Source organism: Hyperolius riggenbachi, chromosome 12 (assembly GCF_040937935.1).
Source record: "Hyperolius riggenbachi isolate aHypRig1 chromosome 12, aHypRig1.pri, whole genome shotgun sequence".
In the NCBI taxonomy this organism is placed as follows: domain Eukaryota; kingdom Metazoa; phylum Chordata; class Amphibia; order Anura; family Hyperoliidae; genus Hyperolius; species Hyperolius riggenbachi.
In genome coordinates this window covers 173,370,962-173,387,577 of record NC_090657.1, presented here as the reverse complement: position 1 = coordinate 173,387,577, position 16,616 = coordinate 173,370,962, and positions in this window count along the sequence as shown.

Sequence of the window (16,616 nt, the reverse complement as noted above, 5' to 3'; positions counted from 1 at the left end):
GAGTGTATGCAGCTGCTGAATTCTGATAGGCTGAGTGCAGAATTCTGATACGAGGAGTGTATGCGGCTGCTGAATTCTGATAGGCTGATTGTATGCGGCTGCTGAATTCTGATAGGCTGAGTGTTATGCGACTGCAGAATTCTGATAGGCTGAGTGTGTGCGGCTGCTGAATTCTGATAGGAGGAGTGTATGCAGTTGCTCAATTCTGATAGGAGGAGTGTGTGCGGCTGCAAATTTCTGATAGGCTGAGTGCGTGCGGCTACTGAATTCTGAAAGGCTTAGTGTATGTAGGTGCAGAATTTTGATAGCCTATCAGAATTCAGCAGCCGCACACACTCAGCCTATCAAAATTCTGCACCCGCATACACTCAGCCTTTCAGAATTCAGTAGCCGCACGCACTCAGCCTATCAGAAATTTGCAGCCGCACACACCTATCAGAATTGAGCTACTGCATACGCTCCTCCTATCAGAATTCTGCAGTCGCACACACTCAGCCTATCAGAATTCTGCAGTCGCACACACTCAGCCTATCAGAATTCTGCAGTCGCATAACACTCAGCCTATCAGAATTCTGCAGCCGCATACAATCAGCCTATCAGAATTCAGCAGCCGCATACAATCAGCCTATCAGAATTCAGCAGCCGCATACACTCCTCCAATCAGAATTCTGCACTCAGGCTGAGTGTGTGCGGCTGCTGAATTCTGATACGAGGAGTGTATGCGGCTGCTGAATTCTGCTAGGCTGAGTGCAGAATTCTGATATGAGGAGTGTGTGCAGCTGCTGAATTCTGATAGGCTAAGTGTATGCGGCTGCTGAATTCTGATAGGCTGACAGAATTCTGCAGTCAAAAAACACTAAGCCTATCAGAATTCAGCAGCCGTACACACTCAGCCTATCAGAATTCAGCAGCCGCATACAATCAGCCTATCAGAATTCAGCAGCCGCATACACTCCTCGTATCAGAATTCAGCAGCTGCACACACTCCTCCTATCAGAATTCAGCACTCAGGCTGAGTGTATGCAGCTGCTGAATTCTGCTAGGCTGAGTGCAGAATTCTGATAGGAGGAGTGTGTGCAGCTGCTGAATTCTGATAGGCTGATTGTATGCGGCTGCTGAATTCTGATAGGCTGAGTGTGTGCGGCTGCTGAATTCTGATAGGAGGAGTGTATGCAGTTGCTCAATTCTGATAGGCTGAGTGTGTGCGGCTGCTGAATTCTGGTAGGAGGAGTGTATGCAGTTGCTGAACTCTGATAGGAGGAGTGTATGCAGCTGCTGATTTCTGATAGGCTGAGAGCGTGCGGCTGCTGAATTCTGATAGGCTGAGTGTATGCGGCTGCTGAATTCTGATAGGCTGAGTGTATGCGGCTGCTGAATTCTGATAGGCTGACAGAATTCTGCAGTCAAAAAACACTAAGCCTATCAGAATTCAGCAGCCGCACACACTCAGCCTATCAGAATTCAGCAGCCGCACACACTCAGCCTATCAGAATTCAGCAGCCGCATACACTCCTCGTATCAGAATTCAGCACTCAGGCTGAGTGTATGCAGCTGCTGAATTCTGATAGGCTGAGTGTATGCGGCTGCTGAATTCTGATAGGCTGACAGAATTCTGCAGTCAAAAAACACTAAGCCTATCAGAATTCAGCAGCCGTACACACTCAACCTATCAGAATTCAGCAGCCGCACACACTCAGCCTATCAGAATTCAGCAGCCGCATACAATCAGCCTATCAGAATTCAGCAGCCGCATACACTCCTCGTATCAGAATTCAGCAGCTGCACACACTCCTCCTATCAGAATTCAGCACTCAGGCTGAGTGTATGCAGCTGCTGAATTCTGCTAGGCTGAGTGCAGAATTCTGATAGGAGGAGTGTGTGCAGCTGCTGAATTCTGATAGGCTGATTGTATGCGGCTGCTGAATTCTGATAGGCTGAGTGTGTGCGGCTGCTGAATTCTGATAGGAGGAGTGTATGCAGTTGCTCAATTCTGATAGGCTGAGTGTGTGCGGCTGCTGAATTCTGGTAGGAGGAGTGTATGCAGTTGCTGAACTCTGATAGGAGGAGTGTATGCAGCTGCTGATTTCTGATAGGCTGAGAGCGTGCGGCTGCTGAATTCTGATAGGCTGAGTGTATGTGGCTGCTGAATTCTGATAGGCTGAGTGTTATGCGACTGCAGAATTCTGATAGGCTGAGTGTGTGCGGCTGCTGAATTCTGATAGGAGGAGTGTATGCAGTTGCTCAATTCTGATAGGCTGAGTGTGTGCGGCTGCTGAATTCTGGTAGGAGGAGTGTATGCAGTTGCTGAACTCTGATAGGAGGAGTGTATGCGGCTGCTGAATTCTGATAGGCTGAGTGTATGCGGCTGCTGAATTCTGATAGGCTGACAGAATTCTGCAGTCAAAAAACACTAAGCCTATTAGGCTGAGTGTGTGCGGCTGCTGAATTCTAATAGGCTTAGTGTGTGCAGCTGCTAAATTCTGATAGGCTGAGTGTGTGCGGCTGCTGAATTCTGGTAGGAGGAGTGTATGCAGTTGCTGAACTCTGATAGGAGGAGTGTATGCAGCTGCTGATTTCTGATAGGCTGAGAGCGTGCGGCTGCTGAATTCTGATAGGCTGAGTGTATGTGGCTGCTGAATTCTGATAGGCTGAGTGTTATGCGACTGCAGAATTCTGATAGGCTGAGTGTGTGCGGCTGCTGAATTCTGATAGGAGGAGTGTATGCAGTTGCTCAATTCTGATAGGCTGAGTGTGTGCGGCTGCTGAATTCTGGTAGGAGGAGTGTATGCAGTTGCTGAACTCTGATAGGAGGAGTGTATGCGGCTGCTGAATTCTGATAGGCTGAGTGTATGCGGCTGCTGAATTCTGATAGGCTGACAGAATTCTGCAGTCAAAAAACACTAAGCCTATTAGGCTGAGTGTGTGCGGCTGCTGAATTCTGATAGGCTGATTGTGTGCAGCTGCTTAATTCTGATAGGCTGAGTGTGTGCGGCTGCTGAATTCTATCAGAATTTAGCAGCTGCACACAATCAGCCTATCAGAATTCAGCAGCCGCATACACTCCTCGTATCAGAATTCAGCACTCAGGCTGAGTGTATGCAGCTCATGAATTCTGCTAGGCTGAGTGCAGAATTCTGATAGGAGGAGTGTATGCAGCTCATGAATTCTGCTAGGCTGAGTGCAGAATTCTGATAGGAGGAGTGTATGCAGCTGCTGAATTCTGATAGGCTGAGTGTGTGCGGCTGCTGAATTCTGATAGGAGGAGTGTATGCAGTTGCTCAATTCTGATAGGAGGAGTGTGTGCGGCTGCAAATTTCTGATAGGCTGAGTGCGTGCGGCTACTGAATTCTGAAAGGCTGAGTGTATGCGGGTGCAGAATTTTGATAGGCTGAGTGTGTGCGGCTGCTGAATTCTGGTAGGAGTGGTGTATGCGGCTGCTGAATTCTGATATGCTGAATGCGTACGGCTGCTGAATTCTGATAGGCTGAGTGTATGCGGCTGCTGAATTCTGATAGGCTGAGTGTATGTAGCTGCTGAATTCTGATAGGCTGAGTGTATGCGGCTGCTGAATTCTGATAGGCTGAGTGTGTGCGGCTGCTGAATTCTGATAGGAGGAGTGTATGCAGCTGCTGAATTCTGATAGGCTGAGGTTTATGCGGCTGCTGAATTCTGATAGGCTGAGGTTTATGCGGCTGCTGAATTCTGATAGGCTGAGTGTGTGCGGCTGCTGAATTTTGATAGGTGGAGTGTATGCGGCTGCTGAATTTTGATAGGTGGAGTGTATGCGGCTGCTGAATTTTGATAGGTGGAGTGTATGCGGCTGCTGAATTTTGATAGGTGGAGTGTATGCGGCTGCTGAATTTTGATAGGTGGAGTGTATGCGGCTGCTGAATTTTGATAGGTGGAGTGTATGCGGCTGCTGAATTTTGATAGGTGGAGTGTATGCGGCTGCTGAATTTTGATAGGCGGAGTGTATGTGGCTGCTGAATTGTGGTAGGCTGAGTGTATGCGGCTGCTGAATTGTGGTAGGCCGAGTGTATGCGGCTGTGTCTTGTAGTGCTTACTGTTAATAATAGAATTACAGGCACAGATTTGTGTCTTGGGGAACAGGGATGGTTATTAGAGGGAAGGTGGGAGTTCTCATCTGGGTTTTCTGCTATTCTCACTCAATGGCCTCAGTAAGGCAGTTCTGTAAAATAATTTAGGTTGGTAAAATACTGCATTCTTTATTTTACACGTTTTTCCAGCATGCGGTAGAAGTTCTGTAGATTACCAAACAAATATGCTTCAATTCACTAAGAGCCAGTTCACACTCGGAACGCAAATTGCGATTTTGCTGCGGTTTGATTTCTGCTCAACAGAACAACAATGGCCCTCAAAGCGCCGCATGCATCACGCCTGCATTGAGAATGATCCCATAGGGATACATTAGCAACAGCGCTTTGCTGATCACTGACAATGAGCAAAGTGATGAAAAGCATTGAAGTGTGAACCAGCCCTAAGCACTGCTGGAAGTCTCACCAGCTGTGGAGCAGGTCAGGCGGGAAGCTGTGCGTCTTCGCACAAGTGGTGTGCATGAGTCGGAGATTGTCTTCCCATACCATCCCTGGCATCTCTTTTTATCTGCTGCAGCCACTAGAGGGAGCTTTTCTGTATACCAGTATAATCTCGTTATAGTAAACTCCAAGGGACAGGAAAAAGTGGGTTACTATATCAGAAGTTTACTATATCAGAAATTTGTCCTAGAAATGGCCCAACATGCCCTGGTACATTCTCTTCTGTCCTCCCATTGGAGGTACAGTACAAGCACTTGCACATTTGGTGGACTACAAGGTTAAAGGGGAACTGAAGAGAGAGGTATATGGAGGCTGTCCTGTTTATTTCCTTTTAATCAATACCAGTTGCCTGGCAGCCCTGCTGGTCTATTTCTCTGCAGTAGTATCTGATTAAAACCAGAAACAAGCATGCAGCTAGTCTTGTCAGATCAGACTTATAAGTCTGAACCATTGAAACACCTGATCTGCTGCATGCTTGTTCAGGGGCTATGGCTAATAGTATTAGAGGCAGAGGATCAGCAGGGCTGCCAGGCAACTGGTATTGTCTAAAAGGAAATAAACATGACAGCCTCCATATACCTCTCTCTTCAGTTCCCCTTTAAGTATAGCTCAGGGCTGCTGTACAAATTGCAGCTGTCACTGAATAGAGGCAGCTACCCGCTTCCTGTGAGTGGGTGGGACTTGCAGCACATGTCCTGCAAAACTTCCTGCTCACACTCACACTTGATAGTGATGGGAATTCTGGCTCTTCTCAGAGAATCGGCTCTTCTGAATCGGCTCCCATTAAAGAGCCGGCTCTCAATCGGCTCTTCATTAAATATCACTGGACACCACTCAGATTCGGAGTAAAAGCCCCGACCCCGTCTCCATGACAACTCCAGACTGCTTCGCTGACTGGGGCAATCCCTCATGCTACTGCTCTGCTCTGCCCCATACACTCCTACAAGCTGCAACTACAGGACTACATTTCCCAGCATGCCTCAGCGCCCTTTATAACATAGCAAAGCAGAGCTGTGTGGGGCGGCTGAGGCATCGGCTCTTTTAAAACTGAGAGCCGGCTCTTGTCGTTCACAGCAAAGAGCCGGCTCTTAGAGCTGGCTCGTTCACGAACGACCCATCACTAACACTTGAGCCTCTCTTCGAATGCAGCCAATAATTATAAGTTACTTGCATCTGTAATGCGAGTGGCTTCGATACCTCCGCCGCTTGGCACTCTATTCTCCATTTTCCTTAGTTTTGCAGCGAGTAGGCCCGCTCTGATCTGCACTACAAGTGAAAGTAGCCTGCACAGCACTCCACACGCTACCAGGAGTGTCATGGATACCTGGGAGTGCGTACAATCTCGTGGGAGGATGTCACTATGATTTAGTCAGTGATTGCAAAGCGGTAAAACTGCATCCACTTTACGTTCACATTATTCCTCATTTTCTCCAGGCTGCTTATGTGTACAGTACTGTATATCCAGCGCCGGGGCCATTCTTCCTGTCTTACAAATGTTATCAGCCAATCAACTCATCTGCAATCCGCCTAAAGAGAGCACTAGACCATGGGTTTCACACTGAAATATGACGCATGCGCTGCCCACTTTTTACTATATCCAGAGTCAGTATCACGTAGGGGCCAAAAAACATGTTTACTATAACAGAAGTTTTATTATATCCGGATTTACTATACCAGGCGTTGCTCCCATAGACATATAATGTAGTTTTACCGGGACCTGGAGAGGTAGTTTACTATACCCAAATGTTTACTATACCCGAGTTTATTATGAGATTATACTATATGACCAATGTTGCACCCAGAATTATTTGTGGTACACACAGCATAAGGTATAAGGGCAGTAACAGATATTTAGGACATACATTTATACATAGCAGAAAATACAGGGAGGGTCTAGACTAGACAGAAAGTGACAATGCAGACACGCCTGCAGGGAGAGTGTGGGAGCCAGGGCACCCAATGGTGGTATTGTAGAAGCAGTTCAGCAGATCCTGTGGCATCCCAAACTTCCTCAGTTGTCTCAAGAACAACCTCTGCTGAGCAGTGGCGTAGCTAAGGAGCTGTGGGCCCCGATGCAAGTTTTACAATGGGGCCCCCCAGGCACTCTATACATAACAATTGATACGGCGCACCAAAACCTGCCAATGGCAACTACAGTGTCAGAGGTGCAAGAAGGGGATGGGGAACAGCTTGTTAATGTTTACCACTACTCAATGTATATATAGAAGTGATTATTATGAGCACAGGACCAATAGAGAGCTAATACTGTAGTTGAGGGAGGGCCCTTCGGGGCCCCTCTGGCCCAAGGGCCCCGATGCGGTCGCTACCGCTGCACCCCCTATTGCTACGCCCCTGCTGCTGAGCCACCTTCTGGGTTTTGATTGAGTTCTCCCTATTGGATCAGTTTGGGCGATTATCATTCATGTGATACCTGACTAAATATTGTGAGGTCATGAATAGGGATGATCAATGAGATGCAAATATTTCCAAGTTCATGCAGAATTATGTACATTTTTAACTCATAGATTTGTATCTAGAAAATGGACCAATCAAGTTAAATCTGGGTGGGACTTGTTTGGTCCATTTTCAAGCTGTATAGATTTGCATAAACATTTACATAATCCTGCCTGAGCTTGGAAACTTGACCATCCCCTAGTCATGAATGGCCATTGATACATGTCCGCATCTTCTCAGCGTGAACTTTGAATGAATGGTGTGAAGAGCGTTGGGAGATGCAACAGTTCTGTTCAAATTCACATTGTTGGATGATGTTATTCATTCGTCAGTCATATAACATAAAGCAAGACTTTCATCTAGCGTGTTGTAGCCGTGATTTTTTTTTTTATATTTTTGAAAAAAAAATGTTCCTTGGTATGTTGGGGGTGTGAATCGTTATTTTAATTGCAGAAACGGACTACACCTGTTCTCACTGGTGCTTTTGATGGAAATCTACGCTGGCAGGTCCCAATAAAGTCAGGCGAGTGCAGGGGTGCAGCTAAGGTTTTGGTGGCCCCAAGCAGTCCATAACTTGAGGCCCCCATCCATGAAAGAAGCGGTGCGCTAAATGGATAGCCACACCCCAAAACAAGGTGAAAATGGGCATGGCCAAAACATGATGTGGGTGGAGCCAAACACAAGCAGTGTCTAGGCTAAATTGCACCCAGGGTAAAATGCGCCCCCAACGTGGAGACCGGTATAGGTGCCTGCAGTATAGGTAGCCAGCTATAGGTCCCCCCCAGCTATAGGTAGCCCATATAGTTGCTCCCAGTATAGGTAAGATAGGTAGGTGTCCCCATATAGGTTAGAAAGGTAGGTGCCTCCAATATAGGTAGCCAGTATATGTCCCCCAGTATAGGTTAGATTGGTATATGCCCCCAGTATAGGTTAGATAGGTATATGCCCCCAGTATAGGTTAGATGGGTGTATGTCCCCAAGTATAGGTTAGATAGGTAAATGCCCTCAGTATAGGTTAGATAGGTAGATGCCCCCCCTATAGGCAGGAAGGTGTGCGCAGGGGCAGGGAGAGAGAAGTTTCCACTTACCTGCCTTCATCCTGCACGCAGCTTCTATCTCCAGCCTGTCCTGGCGCACGTCGCATCGGTAAAAGCTCCCCCTGTGATGTTACCATAGCGACAGACGCTGGGACAGGAAGTAGATAGAAGCTGTCAGGATCGAGGAAGGTAAGTTGAAACTTCCCTCTCCCCGCCGCTCCGCCTGGTGCCCGCCCGCCGCCAGCAGCGGGGCTTGGCTTGCTTGTATGCTGGCGGCGCCCCTGGGTGAGCTGCCATTTCTGCTGCAGGTCCAGTAGCAGGGGATGGACAAACGCCTGTAAGAGATACTCTGCCACCTGCTCTCAAAAATTAAAATGAGCCGAGATGACAACCACGGCCAGTAATAATTAAATATTATTGAATAAACCTTGTTGGTGGTAGAATTTAAAATATAAGAAATTGTGCTGCACACACAACGTTTTCTCTGGGTCCTGTACAAACAAAGGGAAGAAATCCACACTCAGGCCTGGTGCACACCAAAACCCGCTAGCAGATCCGCAAAATGCTAGCAGATTTTGAAACGCTTTTTGTTATTTTTCTGTAGCGTTTCAGCTACCATTTTGCGGTTTTGTGAAGCGTTTTTGGTGTAGTAGATTTCAGATATTGTTACAGTAAAGCTGTTACTGAACAGCTTCTGTAACAAAAACGCCTGCAAAACCGCTCTGAACTGGCGTTTTTCAGAGCGGTTTGCGTTTTTCCTATACTTAACATTGAGGCAGAAACGCATCCACAATCCAAAAAATGCCTCACCCTGGGAGTATGCGTTTCAGCAAAACGCCTCCCGCTCTGGTGTGAACCAGCCCATTGAGATACATTGACCAAGCATATCCGCAGCCGCAAGCGCCTGCAGAAACGCTGAAAACGCCGCTCGGTGTGCACCAGCCCCTAGATAGCTTTACAATCCTGAAAAAAATCAGGAAATTGTCAACAGGTGTTTCTTGCTATTGCAAAACACCCGCTACCGCTGGCACCAACAGATACAAACATGTTATTGACACAGCGGGTCTATTAACCACTTGAGGACCTAGCCTTTACCCCCCCTTAAAGACCAGCGCTGTTTTTTCAGATCTGTGCTGGGTGGGCTCTACAGCCCCCAGCACAGATCAAATGACAGGCAGAGCGACCAGACCGCCCCCCTTTTTTCCCCACTAGGGGGATGATGTGCTGGGGGGGTCTGATCGCTCCTACATGCTGTGGGTGGCAGGGGGGGGGGCACCTCAAAGTCCGCTCCACCGCAGGATTCCCCCTCTCCTCCCTCCCTGCCCCGGAGATCGGAGGCTGCACAGGAACGGATCTGTCCTGTGCAGCCTCTAACAGGCTCCCCGCTGTCATGTGACAGCGATCCCCGGCCGCTGATTGGCCGGGGATCGCTGATCTACTACAACGCTGCTACTGTAGCAGCGTTGTAAAAATGTAAACAAAGCGGATTACTTCCGCTTGTGTTTACATTTAGCCTGCAAGCCACCGTGAAATGACAGGAAACAGCCGCTCGCGCGAGCGGCTGTTTCCTGATTAATTAGCCTGCAGCCGGCGATGCAGATCTGCGTCGCTGGTCCTGCAGCTGCCACTTTGCCGACGCGCGGTATGAGTGCGCGGTCGGCAAGTGGTTAAAAGCATCATCCAACATCAGATCTGCCATGATTTTAGACGTTGAGAAGTCGGTTTAGTGTGGACTATTAGGGTGCATTCATACTTCTGGTTATGATACTAGCTATTTCATGGTACTTTTTCAATTGCAGACTGCTGACAAGTTATTTTAAACAGTAGATGAAAAATGATCACCCAGGAGAAAAAGTTAATTAAATCAGGCCCATTACGAGAGAGGAAACATGTTCTACTAATAGAAGCAAATGCTATACAGCGAGAGATTTCTACCATCCCAACCAGGGTTCATGACCTACCATGTTGGATAGAGAGTAGATAAGCTACAGCCCAAGCTGTTATTATTTTGTAGGCCTTGCTATGCTGCTTGAGGCCTATTGTGGTTGTTCAGTTTGTGCTTTGTATGGAGTCCAGGGGCATCAATAGCAGTTCACATACCCAGTGGCTTGGTGAGATAGACCTCTGTAAGTCTGTATTATGTATTTGCTGTCATGTGATGAGTTTGAATTCCAGTGCTGGTTGTGCTTGATTCCATGTTTTGGGAAGCATTCTTGACAACATTGACATATGTAAATGAGTTTCCTAGCTTGGTATATAGCTCAATGGATACAGCACTGGGGCAATGACCCAATAGTGTTACTGAAGCTGCAGGTTCTAGCCTGGGTGATTTTTTGGTTATGTGGGTCTCCTTGGTCAATGTGAAATATCAGTACGAGTAGTTTTATGTTTGGGAGAAGGAGATGGCTCAGAAGGTAAGGGCTTTGACAGCTCTGCTGAGAGACCTGAGTTCAGTTCCTGGTGGTGGACTCTGACAAGGCAGGTTGTAGGCTGCATGCTTCTTTATTACATTTGTGAATGGTTGGTCAATGTGAAATATAAGAACGAGCAGCTCTGTGTTTGGGAGAAGGAGATAGCTCAGAGGTTAAGTGCTCCAACAGCACTGCTGAGCAACCTGAGTTCAATCTCTGGTGGTGGACTCTGATAACATGGAGTCTAGGGTAAGTACTTCTTTATAAAATTTGTGAATGCCAGTCAATGTGAAATATAAGATCGAGCAGCTATGTGTTTGGGAGAAGGAGATAGCTGAGAGGTAAGGGCTCTGACAGCTGTGCTGAGAAACCTGAGTTCAATCCTGGACTCTGACAGCAGAGCTGAGAAACCTGAGTCCTAACATTGGGTGTGCTCTGACAGCACTGCTGAGAAACCTGAGTTCAATCCTAGGTGGACTCTGACAGCAGAGCTGAGAAACCTGAGCCCAGACCCCTCTGAGTGAAGGCCTTGTGGTCATGGACAACCCACCTCAGCTCCTGAGTCCCAGGCATAAGAGGGATGCCTGTAACAACTGTCAACAACACCAAAGGGCTTGGGCCTTCTTCTCTGCCCGTTGCCTGGGTGGTCCATAAATCTGACAATATTTGGAAGGGGCTGTCTTGCTCAGGGCAGCCCCCTTCCAAAGTTGTACTTAGCAAAAATTTCAACTTTTTATATCCAGGTCCCTACATCCTAAATTATTACTACACACCTCAACATCCTAAATTGCTACTCCACCTATTTAGCCTTAAACTTTTTACCTAGCTCCCAACCATTATATATTGGATCCTTTTACTGCAAACTTCACTTAACCAGCCAGGGGATTGAACTGGGGTCCCCAGCATAGCAGGTCAGACCTCCAACCACCTGAGCCACCAGCTCTGGTCATACACACATCTCTTCGCCCATGATACTTATCATCTTCACACACTTCACAGATCACTAAATGGTGACCCCACCCAGTAGTTTAAAAGACATTCCACACAAGCTCAGAGGGATTCAAACTCATACCTGCAGCACATCAGTCCAAGAAATTACCACTATGCTACACCAGGTTCATGTAGACTGGTTCATTCTCCTATCTCACAAATACAATATATTGTACAATAATAAAAATTGCCACCAATCTCCATTAAAGGAGTCTATCAAATACATTCCTACACAAGTTCAGAGGGAATAGAACTCATACCTGCAGCCCATCAGCCACAGAAACTGCCACTATGCTACACCAGGTACTTCATGAGATAGGTGAATAAACCAAGCATCCACCATAAAAATTGCCACCAAGAATTTACATCTCCATAAGTCATCTTTTCTTGTCTGCTCTACAGTATCCTTGCTGGTAATTAAAATATAAACAACTAGCATGGATCTTCAATCCATGGTAGTGAAAAATCACTAGAACCTCTACTAGAAGTGGCTACAACCTGCAAATTAAAGAGTTAAATTGTTCACAAGACCAGACAGGGGGAGTTGAGCTGGAGGTCTCGATCATAGCAGATCAGACATCCAACCACCTGAGCCATCAGCTGAGATTACTTCATCCATCACACTTCAGCTCTACAAACACTTCACAAATTTCTAAGCTGTCACTGAGATTGGACTTTCCAGCACCCCAGTCTGAGCACTCATCTCCAAGGCAGTGCTTTTCAGCGCTGCTAGATTTGGGTGCAACCGGCGCCTCCATAGACTACAATAGGAATCACTCCTATTGAAGCGCTGAGTGAGTAACGTCGGCTCCGTCTTGAGGTTGCTTAAAAACATAATAATTCGGCCTCCAGCAATCACTGGAAGCTGAATTATTTCATTCCCCCACTATCCATGGCGGCCTGGAGGGGGAATAGTAATTAAATCGGCCCGGACTTGTGCAGAAGCAGGATCAGCCATATACTGCTGTATCCTGCGCCCAAGTCTACCGGCGCCGATTTCAAATGTACTCCTCATTTCAGCTCAGGTCCACGGACACTTTAATAAAGAGCAGACAGTACAATAGAATTGATAACACTAAAATAGCACAAGGTCTCATTTATGAGCCATCTCCATCTCAGAATACAGGCACAGAGGAAAAGAACCTACAGAACAAATATTCACTACTCTCTTATGATTAGATAGATCTGAGAGGCAGAGCCACCAACCCATCTTCCAGCTTTCTAGCAGTAGCTATGAGCTACCATATGTGTCCAGAGCCATATATACCATGATGGATTGGAAGACCTGTGCCAGGAGAAGCTGAGCCACCATATGTGTCTAGATCCATATGTACCATCAGGAAATGGAGGGAATGCCCCAGGAGTAGAGATGGCCCAAACCTCCGGGTTCGCAAACTTCCGCAAAAAGTTTGGTTCGTGCGAACTTTCGCGAACCGCAATAGACTTCAATGGGGATGCAAACTTTGAAAACTAGAAACATTTATGCTGGCCACAAAAGTAATGGAAAAGCTGTTTCATAGGTAGGTGTCCCATTTGTTAGCTAGGCATAGGTAGGAGTCCCAGTATAGATAGATGGGCATAGGTAGGAGTCCCAGTATAGATAGGTAGGCATAGATAGGAGTCCCAGTATAGGTAGATAGGCATAGGTAGGTGCCCCAGTAGTTAGCTAGGGATAGGTAGGAGTCCCAGTATAGGTAGGTAGGCATAGGTAGGTGCCCTCGTATAGGTAGGTAGGTAGGCATCGGTAGGGGTCCCCATTTAGGTAAGTAGGTGCCCCAGTATAGGTAGGTAGGTGCCCCAGTATAGGTAGGTAGGCATAGGTAAGTGCCCTACTATAAATAGGTAGGCATAGGTAGGTGCCCTAGTATAGGTAGGTAGTTAGGTGTCCCCGTATAGGTAAGTAGGTGCCCCAGTAGTTAGGTAGGCATAGGTAGGAGACCCAGTATACATAGGTAGGTGTCCTAGTATAGGTAGGTAGTTAGGTGTCCCCGTATAGGTAAGTAGGTGCCCCAGTAGTTAGGTAGGCATTGGTAGGAGACCCAGTATAGGTAGGTAGGCATAGGTAGGTGCCCTAGTATAGGTAGGTAGGTGCCCTAGTATACGTAGGTAGGCATAGGTAGGTGCCCTAGTATAGGGAGGTAGGTAGGCATAGGTAGGTGTCCCCGTATAGGTAAGTAGGTGCCCCAGTAGTTAGGTAGGCATAGGTAGGTGTCCCAGTATAGATAGTTAGGCAGGGCCTGGCTGGCACCGTAAATCGCAATTACCAAGGTCCAGCTGCAACAGATGGCAGAGCTGCCTGCCTTTTATACGGGGGGTGTTCCAGGAGAGAGTGTAGCCTAATTAGCTACAATGTGCCCGCTGACTGTGATGTAGAGGATCAAAGTTGACCCTAATGGTGCACTATGGGAGCCAACCAAACTTCTGCAAAAGTTTGCGTTCCATGGCGAACGCGAACCACCGGTAGTTCGCCTGCGAACCATTCAGCCATCTCTACCTAGAAGTAGCTATGAGCCACCCTGTGTGTCCAGGGCCATACATACCACCATTAGGTACTAGGAACTGCCTCAGGAGACGCTAAGAATAGGGATATCAATGATCATCAGAATAATGTCTACTTACATTCAAACTTCATGTACAGGTATATGTACAGCTTGACCTTGGACCAATCTAAGTAGACAGGAGGTTACTCTGATTGGTCCAATATCAAGCTGCATATAATTGAAATGAAATGAGAAATGATTTGCATCTCATTGATCATGCCATGCTACACTATGCACTACCTTGTGTGTCCAAGGCCAGATATCCCGTCAGAGACATGAGGGCCTGTGCCAGGAGCTGCACTTGAGAGGCAATGTTGTATCCACATTTTGTTATCTTCTTATTTCCACCATGCATCCTTCAGGCATTTGTCCAGAAATCCACAGCGATGAACTGGGGTGGCTCCTTACTGGTATCTGTAGGCATTCTCCCCTCAATAACTCCCTATAAAAACTAAAAATATTCCCCCTCATAAGCACTTCCCCTCTCTAAAAACAAACAAAGACCACCTAAGATCCCACACGCCCCACCAATGGACCTGTGAAGCCCTCCATGCTAAACACATCCAGTAGTAGGAAGGTCAAGCAAACATGGCACAACCGTGCTATTTCTGTGCAACAGTCCAGTGCGATTGGTCCTTTCTTGATCTGCTCAGCACAGGTTTCTTTTTCAGTACTGTGCTGGAAGTTCCATTCCTTTAAACAGGGCTACCAGCACCAATGAGACCACTGGGAAGAGAATAGTGACAGCTACCGGCAGTCTTCACTGTGTCTCCATGGAAGGCACCATCTATGCCTAAACTGTTGTCCCAACACCATGTCCACAGGCGGAAGAGGAGGTGGGATGGTGAGCCATGCACAATATCACATGACACAGTTGGGAAAAAGCATTGCCCATCAGAGGTCTCTTGTGTAGCACAATCCCTACATCACTAGATGTCTACAGCGGCCACAATACTGGCTTTGTGGCCAATGAGAAGAAGAGGTGATACAGCGTCAAAGTACTGGATACATTTGCGGTGCAAAGGTTTGCATACATGACCTGTGGTGCAAGTACAAAAACACGCAGCACATGCCGACGCTTTGTGGTTTTCCAGCATGCAGCCGAACGTGGCGTTAGGAAGACTGCAATGAAACACAATTCACAGACGTGTACACAAGTGGTCCTTAGCTGTTGTGTTGGGTAGTCTTTTCTAGGGTGGTCCTACAGTGTTGGGTAGTCATCTCTAGGATGGACCTACAGTGTTGGGTAGCCATTTCTAGGCTGGAACTACAGAGCTGGGTAGTCTTCTCTAGGGTGGTCCTACAGTCATCAACAGAAGAAATGAGTAGCATGCCATTAGAGCCCATGTTTTGCGTTTTGGTGTGACTGCGTTCACTGCTCCTATAAATTAGATGCATGAAATATATGTTCCCTTTGATTAAGGCCTCGTTTCCACCACAACGCATTCCTCTGTGTTTTTCCCTGCTTTGGTTGTGATCCCATTTATTATAAATCCCATTCGCAAACGCACAGAGATGCACGAACCATGCAATTCTGCGGTGAAATGCAAAGCATGAATAGAAACATTTGAAAAGAAAAAACTGAAGCTCCAATGTCCCTACCCCCACCCTCTAACAAACCTCAATAAAAATGTTTTGAAACATTTGCAAAGCACTTTCTGATCATATCGCCACATGTTGACAAAACCGCGGCCATAACCATGCTGGTGCAAATAAGGCCTTAGGGTCTTATCACACTGAGTCCATTGCGTTCCATCGCAACGGACAATATCATCACATCCCAACGCGATATATTTGTATGGTACGTTCACACAGGAGGCACCGCGACAGGTCTCCTCAGAGTAAAGGTGGCCACACACCATACAAAAAAATGATCCGATTTTACAGTAATTCGATAAAAACAATCGGATCTCCCGAAAAAAATCGGAAGCTTTTTTTTCATTCGACTGAAAAATCCGATCGGATTTCCCGTTTTCTTCGATTTTTATCGATCCGGAATGCCAGATATTTTTCTTCAATCTTTATAGAGATTGTATGGTGTGTGTTAGATTGCCAATTTATTAATATACACACCCTAGCAATTTTGTCAGAGTATCCAATCATTTTTATGATGATTGTGGAAAAAAATTTAACATAGGTGTGTGGTACATTGGTCAAATTTTTGAAATGTTACAATCAGCCAGAAAAATTGATTGCAATTCTTAAATTGAACAGATATTTAAAAAATTGTATGGTGTGTGGCCACCTTGAGGCATAGGATGCTGAGCATTTACAGCATGTACTGGACAATGTGCGTGTTCACAGTGGCAGTGAAGCATACTTTCATTTTACTGTGTACTTCACTGTATGACTTTTTGCCTTTTTTTTTTTTTTTTACACTTTAGCACTTGTGATCTTATCGCAGCTCAAAGTACATCTAAACTGAGATAGATATGGAGACTGCCATATTAATTTCCTTTTAAACAATACCAGTTGCCTGGCTGCCCTCTTTGGCTGCAGTAGTGTCTGAATCACATACGTGAAACAAGCATGCAGCTAATCCAGCCAGACTTCAGCCAGTAACATCTGATCTGCATGCTTGTTCAGGGTCTAAGGCAGGTATGGGCAAAGTTGGCCCTCCAGCTGTTG